Raw genomic sequence first — 10,252 nt, forward strand, 5'->3', positions numbered from 1 at the left:
AATATTCACATTCTTTCAGATATATTGCAGATATGTTGATGGAAACCATAAAACATGAAATAGTATGTTTCTCTTATTACATATTTTGCTAATGCAAAATTGAATTGCACAAGCATAATGTGTGAGAAAAGCAGATATTGTCAAACAGGCTATCAAAATATTGCTGGTGGTTCAGGCCTGAACTATGTCGAGAGCAGCCTCCACAATACAATTAGTCATCAAAACCAGTTTGATCAAACTTGAGGGTGAAATAACGCTTCAAACCAAAGTGTAAGCTTTCCATTCATTTTCTCCAAAAACTATACATGCAACAGTTTTGATTGCTGAGGTCATTTATCAAGCAAAAACACCAACATATTTGCTTGTTTCAGTTTCTAAAATGTAAGGATTTGCTACTTTTCTCTGTTTAAACTAAACTATTAATCAATTCTTTTTGATCAATCGCCACATTGATCCATAATGCAAATGATCACAAGTTGCAGCTTTAAAAAGAGTCAGCAATAATCCAGCGGTAGATGTGTCTACATATTGTTACCTTGTAGAGATTATTTCTTATAGAGATTATTTCCAGATAATCCACTCCAGCCAAACTGAGGATCAGATTTAACCACTCAGCTAAAACACTTTTTCCTCGGCAATACAATAAAAAGAATTACAGTTTACAATTGTGCTGTTTCTTTAAAATAGTAATGTGCAAAAGTTTTTCAAGTACTTATAAGAGATGGAGTTGCAATACTCTCACTGCATGCCAAGATGCATGCACACTGCCTATGGTGATGGAAGAATTTAGTCAATTTGGTTCACTAAGCCATAGATTTTCGGCCTCTGCTGATCCAGACATTTTTAGGGATGAATTTCTTTTCTCCAGTCTCTTATCAGGGCAGACAATATTGAGTAAAAATTAAATATTTAAAAATGAGGCTGCAGCAGCATGCCTACCACAGCTAAAGTGGAAGTGTTTGTGGCAGCAGTGTCCAGATTTTAAATGCATGAGGATCAATAAAAAAAAAAAAAAAAAAAAAATTAAAAAAAAGAGGCTGCAGAGGCGCAGACTTTGTGTGTGAGAGTGGTATGGTTTACAACAGTAACTGGACTAAAGGTCAGTCTTTCTCGTGCAACTATCTGACTCAGAATTATGATTATGGAGTCAATTCATCCATTCTCAGCTGGCCTGCAAGTCCTGCAGCAAAACACGCAAATAAATACTGAACAGCCAAACAAACAGACCACACCACTCGCATTTTAAACAGCATTTTAAACAGCCCCATTAACAGTCACGGAAACATCATTGATTCAAATAAAGCACTATGACAAGCATCTCCAGGCGGAGAGAAAAATAGACCAGGAAGATGAGTGAAAAAGAGTAATCTCCCTGACATATTCCTAATAATCCACCTCCCTCGTGCCGCTTCCCCCGAAGCTCACCCAATCATAAAGTGTCAACACTGACCTACAAAAAGGGACTCCCGTCAAGCCTTACATGTTTAAAAACATCAATCACAGCAGACAAAGAGGGTACATTGAATTATACAGTATTAACCTTCAGGGCTTGCATATAAAGACCACAGATTTATGTATGCTTGTATGTAAAGAGCCTCTGCACTGTTCCTTACACCAAGCAGGCTGCCAAATTGATGAACCCACTCAGCCCTCAGCAGGAGTCCAGCATCTTTGATTAATGAGTGCAAACTTGTGGAAAGGGTAAGAATAGGAGAGACAGGGTGAAAATGGGTGAAAACACAATTATTAACAGTCTTGCTCTTGAAAGGGCCAAAGGGACATAAAAAAAAGGGGACCATCTCATATTCTGTAAGAACATACCAAGAGGGGCCAAGAAAGTCTGACAAACCAGATGTGTTCATGTGATCCCACTTGAAATGGTAAGCTGAAATGGTAAGCACTGTGACCAATTCAGCAAAAGAAAAAACACAAAGCCGGTTAACATAGCTTGGCAGCCAAGGCAATGTGAGATACAGTAGTAGATCACTGAATCTACTAGTATGTGGTATGCTACTGATAGTATATAAGGTCTTCATGTATTGTCAAGTAAACGAGATACTGAGATACTGACACAAAGATACGGTTTTATCAAGTTTTACAATGCATCAAGAAAGAGTAACTAAAAAATAGCTCGCTATTAAGTGGATAAATCTGAGAAATACAATTGAGCGGAAAATTATCTGTTATAATTTGACTGATGACATTAAAAAAGTGCCGTTTCAAGTAATTTCGCAACCATGAGCTATATTTGAGTCTTTGGAGCACTGAAGAACATTGATTACTCAATGTTAAAACCTCATATCTAGAACGTAGCACTTCAACATTGTTCTCCTTGTAGATGTTGTCAAGGACATGTGATCTGAATAAATATGAGGCAAATTTAGTGACCTTCTACCTGTGTTTTGATTCATTGGCAGTTACTGGATGCATGCATAACGCATCAAGGCTGTGATCTGATTTATCTTGCTGCCTTGGCTACTGAAGCCATTTAAATGATGGACTTTACTAGGAATAATGTTTACTGCCGTTTCACTTAAGACTGTATGTGCCCTTTGCACGTGCTAGTTCGTGAACATCAATTATATCGGTAAAGGTAAATTAGTTCTTATGTGTGGCGAACAAAAGATGCCTGCCAAAACTGAAATGACCTCAGTAGAATTTACACCACAAATAATCTTTGTATTGAATTAGCCTAAATACTCCTGTATGAAGTGTGCTTGACGCTGCCATGGCAAAGTTTGAAAGGGACTAGTTAAATGCCAGAAAAAAAAGAACTTGTCCAGGTTTTAACAAACTACAGCCCTCATGGAAGACGTTTTGACATGTCGGGAGACGTAGTAGTAAAAGTACAGATGTAAATAATAATAAGTCATGATGGCTGAATTCCATTTAGCTGCTTAAGGTTCAGGGTCCCGGTATTGTGCATGTTGGCTCACTGTCAAACTGTCATGGCTTTACTGGGACACTTGAATAAATCAGTGCCTCATTAGGAACACCTGTGCTTCTCCTACAACGATAAGTCAAAATGTCTGCTATGAAAAATCCTATGACATATCAAGGACAGTCTTCATCATTTATTTAATGTGCAATAAGTTTATTGTTGCACTTTAAATGTAGTTTTTCTAGTTTGTGCTTCTGTGGCCTCAATGCCAGTCAGTGCGTGTGAGTGTGTGTGTGCTCACGACTGACAGACAAAAGTATTATAGGTCATTCATATTAATTTCTATTAGGCTTCTTCAAATTTAGAGGAAGCTGACCCAGCACAAAACCATACTGCATAGGAGAGAAATCAGGGCAATGTTAAAATGTCCTGATTTCTGCATTGGAAATAAGACCTATGGCACCCAGATTTGGCAGCAACTACAAGGCTTAAAAACTGAATTTCTAGGGCTAAACACATGTGTGACATTTCATCCCATGATATAACATGGGATATAAGATGATATAAAATCTATTTTAAAATCTCATAAATCAAACTTCCCATAACTCCAAAACCTTTTATATTTTATGTGATGACATTCGGTTCAATTTTAAATGAACAGAAATCAATGTCGTTTCTTTCTAATCTTTTCTCCTCCAAAGTTTCATAACTTTGTTACAGATAAACGCCGTTTCGTTAGACAGTGCTAATTTAAATAACCCAAGATGGCGAATGCCTTGTTGTTAATATGAAAGCAGAAAAAATGGAGGGTATTGTCATAATCTCAAAGGGTAAATTTCAGCCCAGACCGCAGCTGCTGCATTAGCTGCGCTCCCCTTTAAGAGGAAGCCACAAAAAGAGAGGATAGAGAGGGGGGAGAGACACCAGCAGGATGCCCGGCTTCAACACGGATAACAAAACATTTAATAGGAAAGATGAAGGAGATAAAACATTAAGAAAACACAGCTGTATTATACCCAGTTGTTGGATAAATTCATGACATGTTCTCACACGAAGCTTCAAAGCACAACAAGCATTACACATGCAGCCAGACTTTTTTTTTTGTTAAATGATACACTCCTACAAGAAGCGTACTGTGAGCTGAAAACCTAATATTTCTTACAAGCTAACTTACGTACATGTTTTCATCGGCGGTTCATTAACGTTTCGGGATAAACGGTGAATCCGCAGAGTGGACCAGCTGGCAACAAAGACAGGATGCATGCTGCAAGGTAAACACAAGACTGGACAGCACTGCCTGCCTGCCTGCCTGTGTCTGTGTCTGTGTGCCAAGTACCGGTGTCACGTTAACGTTAGTTACCCAACTGTGTCCAAACACTCTTTTTGCGACCAAGTTACCATTTCAACATGAGAACAGTTAAATTCTGGACAAAGTTTAGCTCGGCAACATCCACAAACGCTATATCTACTTTTGACATCAACTTTTTTTTTTTAAATCGCCGTGTTGCACTCACGGAGCGGACAACCGGCAAGTGTAGGAGAAGGATGCTACCGCTATGGGTTTAACGTTAGCAAATGAACGTTAGCTTAGCGGTTAGCTCCGGACGACAGAAATCCATAAAATAACAGAGCTGAACGTACGTTAGTGAGTTTTATCACCTAGCAAGCTAAGGTTACTAACTCCTCAAGGCTAAACAAGGAATATACAACTCACCTTATCGCTGAAAAGCCGTGTATTCCTTTAAAAAAAAAAAAAAAAAGCGAAATTGAAAATAAAACTGTTATTAGTTCACTTCCCAGTTTAGCGCTGTTTGAGAAAGATGAATGATGAATTGATCTGTTTAGTGTTTGAATCTCGGCCGGGTGGGAGGAGGGAGTGTGACTGAGCGTGTTGGTGTCTAATCGCAGATTGAACAGACTGACTGTCCTCCCGTTTCACTCAACTCAAGAGAAGTGACGTCAGCTGAAGCCTTCTACAATGCAAACTTTTGTTCTCAAGACTGCAGCCAGCAAGTGCACAAAGTGACAACATCAGCATGCACTGCTGCACAGTAGTAAATGTAAAAATAGATACCATAATGCTGCATATGTCTAATGGTATTCATTTATGAATATTACATCTTCATAAGCTACTGCTCAGTACTCTCGTACCTACATTTATGCATTAACTCCTTTACAAACAGGTGCGCACAGTTTCAGATGCTTTCAATCTCCACTAGATCCCTGGCATGACAGTGAAAGCAAATTTGTCAGATGCTACAAGTTTGTTTGTTTGTTTATACAGTAACCCCTAAATGAACCCCAATATAACCCCTAAAATATACTGGGCTATATAGGTCACCAAGAGGCTGATGTAAGTTTGAATCTTTCATTCAAAATAAGAACAAGAAAAAATTGTTAAGGAAAAGTTATGCTGCATACATGCTCATAGCTTGTTTTATGATTTATAATCAAAGGAGGCATACACAATAGGTCTTAATGGCATTAACAGTTTGCACATTGTGGTGCATATACAGTGCTGTTGGTGTGTCTAAATTCTCAAAGTAAGACTGAATGACAAGATCAATAAATAATGTCTTTTTTTGTTGAAAGTTTGATGACTCTTCAGTATGAATAATAGTTCAGTTCAGTCTTGATTTTATTGTCCTTCATGGGAAATTTGGCTTGCAGCATGGCGAGAACAGACACGTCAAAACAGACTCATCCAACAGCAAAAACAACAAGAGATCATCGATTAGAAAACATAACATGCAACAGCAGTAAGACCAATAAGTGATAACAATAAGTGAAAACAATGTGAAACAGATGAACCAATAAATAACAATAAGGTTATAAACAAAACACAGGTGTGCCTTTTAATACAGAGGGTGTACATTAATTTATAGAATGCAAATTAAGGGATTTTATTGCATATATTAAGAAGGACTGTTTGAATCTATTACACCTGGCCCTTAGGAGTCTATATATCTATTCTAAAGGAGGCAGCTTAAAGTCTTTATTGGTAGTGGCCATCAGTGGTGTTTTCCACTGTTTTCCTTTTGCCAGACTCTTATTTGAAAACTTATGGACTGCTCATCTCAGACCATGACCACATGTTGCTTAAAATGTGTTTAAGAAACTATTAACAAGGTGTTTGTGTTTAAGTGTAATTAAATAAAAAAATATGCATCCAATGTAGTGACCACTGTCTGCCCTTTTTTGCTAACGTTAAGCACATAACTGGCAAAAACGAGGTACATTTACAACACATTGTAACACTGTGAAAATGTTCTGTGGTGCTGTATATCCAGTGTGTACATATCGCAAATTATACAGTATAAGACTTTGCAATGAGTTGAGTAAGCTTCTTCTAGGAGGTTAGTTTTAAAATACACCTGAGAATCTGGTACGTTAGATGTCTGTGTTTTATTTCTGGATAGATTAAACAAAAAGCAACAGTATGATGCATTGTGTTGTCTTTTTTGTAAAAAAGACGCTGTGTTTCAGTGTTCAGAGGACACAGTGGGTTTCAATCCAGGGCACTGCACCTTTTCACCAATGCACACTGAACATGGAGTTGAGCTAATTGGATACAGTAATTAAGGCACAAAGGCTCATTTGAATTAAAGATGTGGAGAAAAAAAAAATCCTTGATCAGCATTTGTAAGATTTAAAATGGGTTTATTTGCTTGTTCATCATCCCTTGTGCTCATTGATTTTTCTCCCCTTGTAATTCTGTGTCATTTCAGATGCTGCAGTCACAGGAGCTACTGGCCTGCCTGGTTAAACACACATGGTGAGAGATGAAAAAATTATTTGATGAATTTGTCAGCTGCACAACAGGATACCTGGGTTTTTTCTGTTTGTATTGGACAACCCCCATTAGAGAGAATGAGCAATTGGAGAGATCAGAGCAGCATCACCACAAAAAAACCTTTCCTGGCGGTGGGTTTTTTTTCACGTCGTGCAATCAAAATGTCAGCCCACCTTGGTCATTTGTAACATAATAAATCGCAGTCGATGGCTGCGATGCAAGCAGCATGCTGGGGGAAGGGCAGTCTGTCCTCTTTAAAGGGATTTTTTTAAAGTCTTGATTAGAAAGTATAATGAGATACCAAAGACACAGCAAAGATGATCTCTCTAGAGACTGATGGAAAACAAATTAACACCAAAGCCTTCCAGCACTGCATATGCGTTTGATTTAGGAAATGGTACAGTCTCCGGGATAAAAATGGGGTAAATTAATCTTATAAAATCTTTGCAACAATTCTTTGGAGTTAAATGATCTGCCATGCCATGTGAGTCGTCAGATAGGAAGATGTAAACTTGGTAGTCACACACAAAAACTGTATCATCTTACTCATATCATGTAATTGTATAAGTGAAAACTTAAAGTTGAATTACTTTTTTGCCATGAATTGAAAGGAAACCATAAATGAATAATGTAACAAGATGATAAAACATGTTTTTGCATTTATTTTGAATAAAAAACACAAAGGTGTGGCACTCCATATTAAAATTGTGATTTGAAATAGGCCAGGTTTATGCATTCATTTTACAGATCTGAACTGTAATGTAATTAAGTGAAGGGTTCTATGTGTCTTGACGTGATGTGAAATAGAGTATTCTGTATCTAGAATAGGTGGCCAGAGATGCAGTCATCTAAATAGTGGCCTTTGTTTTCCTCTGTTATTTGGAGCATGTTCCAGTGCAGTGAACGGGGGAGAAACATGAGACTTCCAGAAGATGAAAGACAGATGCTTTCCACTTCTGTTTACAGACACCTTTCCCAGAAAAGACAAGAACATGAATAGAAGATGAGCTAAAACAGAATTAAAAAAAAACAACAGAAACAGAAAGACAGGAAAGAGTTCGGGCTCTTTGTAGTTACACAAAAGCCAGCGTCACCACTGTATCCTATATATTTACAAGTTTAAGACAAGTCTGCTTTTTTTGGGTCTGTATTGTATTGTGTTGACACATAACTCGATAATTCACAGGCTTGATGAACCTATGTCTTGTGATCCAACGCGGCTCTCATTTTCATTCCATCTGTCACGCTACTGTATGTCATTTTAATTAGTCATTCTGGGTCAGCGTAGACCTCTTCCTCCTCCAAGCAGTGGTGTGACAGATGCGTGAATGAAATTAATTTGCTATTATTTAAGCAAAAATAGGACATTACTGCTATTGTGATGAGACAACAGCCCCGCTGTGGTAATAAAATCCACACATCCCAGTAAAACAGAAGAGACAGTTTGGGATATGTGGTGGTTACTCATAGATGAAATACAACCCTGTCATTTCCCCCCCAAAAAAATCTAATGAGGCTTTTCAGTATGTAATGTTAAAATTAATTATCAAAATTAAAATTATCATAATTGCCTGTGCGGGAAAACACATTTTTTTTTCTTTGTTGTAAACTGATGACATACAGGAGCTAAACACTTCTCTGTAGCAATGAATAACAAACCTTTGTTCGTTCAGGAGACCTAATACAGCTTGATAATCAGACTGAATTTCCATTTTGTTTTCACTTCATTACTCATTCTTTCATTATTTTATTTGAATCACTGTAATAGTTCAGAGACGACGGCAGCAATTGAAGGGGTCTAGAACCAGGCCAGATTGTATATACGCTGTGTGAAGAAAGGAACATTGACAATCACTCTCCAAGCTTTCTCAATGCATCATTCAGAGTTCCACTCAAAGGCTTTTTCAGCGCATGCATCTGTAATGAATTATACTTTGTTGCATATTTATGAGGGTAAATCACTGTTTGGTATTGGGAAAACATGGTCAACTTGAGTTTGAAATTTTGATTTCTGTTTAAGTCTATCCAAGTAAGCCAGCTGTATGTTGACCATATACATTTGAGGTACTCTACATAATTGAACAGTTTGAATAATGTATAAAAAACCCCACCTTTTTGTGTGTATTGTAAATATAGGGATCTTTTACTTTAGTGTTTACATTACTGATGCCAGGAGACCTGTAACAGCCTTACAGACAGATATTGCTGTTCAGTCATTATTATATTAAAATCAGCAGCCTGTCAGCAGATTGCAATTTTGTGTTTTCATTTTTGGCTACTGGGCTACACTTTTATTTATACATAGAAAATTAGCCTTTAAGCTTTGTTTAAGCAAAACTCTTTTCAAATGTCATTGTTATTTTCTAATTCCTTAAGCTTTTGCTGAATGTAAGAGGAAAATTGTACAAAAAAAAAAAAAAAAAAAAAAAAAAAACTCAAAGAAGAAATATGACATATCCAAACCCACATACCCACACACATAGCCTCTATGGCACCATACTGCAGCCAATGGTCCTCTCCTGCAGGTCACTGCCTTCTGCTGTTTGAACCTTCATCTCGCATCACATGTTAATTATTGGCTACCACGAGACTGCATGACTTTCTTAATCATCAAAAGGACTTTCACCTTAGCTTGGACACATGATAAGCTTTCTTTAATGTATCATTGGATTTCACATTTCATTTACAATGTTTATGTTAAGGATTTATTTCTCCCAGAAATGATGTGTACTTTTTACAGAATAGGTTTTTATTACAGATTGTTTCCCAACAGCAAATATTCACACAACAGTGTCAAACTCAATATCTTTCATAATTCCAAGCCATTCAGTATTATTATATCATTAATTACTGGGGGGAAAAATCCTTTTTCATGTAATGTCAGAGAGAAAGACACAAGGCAGAAATTTGATTCACTGTCCCACCTGGTGGCCAAATCTAGAAATTACAGGGAATAGTGGAAGTGGGTTTTTTGTTATGGTGCAATATTGGAATTATTCCTGTTTGAAATGAGCAAGTTTGTGTGCAGTCCTTCTCCTTTAAGCAGTATTAGAGTGCCATGTAAACAAATGTTAGTACACAAATGCCCATGATGATTCATTACTGTCTTTAGATGTTACAAATATTTAAATAAGCATCTGCAGCAAAGACCAAGAGTATCTGTTACACCACAGTTTTCTAAGTAGTCTAAAATTAAATGTGCATGAATGGAAACTTTCACTTCTGTTACATCTTGTGTCATGCTGAGATGCCAATAGCGCCACTAGACATTTCAAGGAAACGATACTTTTCAGATGATTTAGTGTAGATATCCTTTTGAAACTAACAGGACTCTATCTTCAGTTTCGGTGTCCTAATTCTTCTTTTTCTACTCAATTGTATACAGAACTGTGCAAAGCTTTTAGGCACTTTAGATGCAGATGGTGTGGCTCCCACAGAGTCCTGATCTCAACATCAAAAGGTGACCTATAACTGGAGACATACTATGAAGAATTATACTACATAGAATACTTCTTGTTACTGCCTGGTAGCACTTTGTGACTCAGATCAATTCAATCAAAGAAAAAACAAACACTTAC

General features: G+C 37.2%; 1 protein-coding gene and 1 long non-coding RNA gene across 8 annotated transcripts in view; one reads left to right on the forward strand and one right to left on the reverse strand.

Annotated features, from left to right (window-relative positions):
- LOC121907130 (bromodomain adjacent to zinc finger domain protein 2B-like) overlaps positions 1 to 4,828 on the reverse strand; it is a 62,462-nt gene extending 57,634 nt beyond the window's left edge. For 5 of the 7 annotated variants that reach the window (XM_042426518.1, XM_042426520.1, XM_042426519.1 and 2 more), the window contains exon 1: positions 4,596 to 4,828. The gene's annotated coding sequence lies outside the window, so the exon portion shown is untranslated. Of the gene's footprint in view, positions 1 to 4,059; positions 4,149 to 4,595 lie in introns of those variants that run through there. The other 2 variants (XM_042426521.1, XM_042426515.1) reach the window with 2 other exon arrangements.
- On the forward strand, positions 4,068 to 7,884 carry LOC121907134. Its single transcript, XR_006098801.1, has 3 exons — positions 4,068 to 4,152; positions 6,610 to 6,656; positions 7,560 to 7,884. It is a non-coding gene; the product is annotated as an uncharacterized LOC121907134 (long non-coding RNA).
- The last annotated feature ends 2,368 nt before the right edge of the window (positions 7,885 to 10,252 follow it).

The sequence above is a fragment of the Thunnus maccoyii genome, chromosome 11, assembly GCF_910596095.1.
Source record: "Thunnus maccoyii chromosome 11, fThuMac1.1, whole genome shotgun sequence".
Classification (NCBI taxonomy): domain Eukaryota; kingdom Metazoa; phylum Chordata; class Actinopteri; order Scombriformes; family Scombridae; genus Thunnus; species Thunnus maccoyii.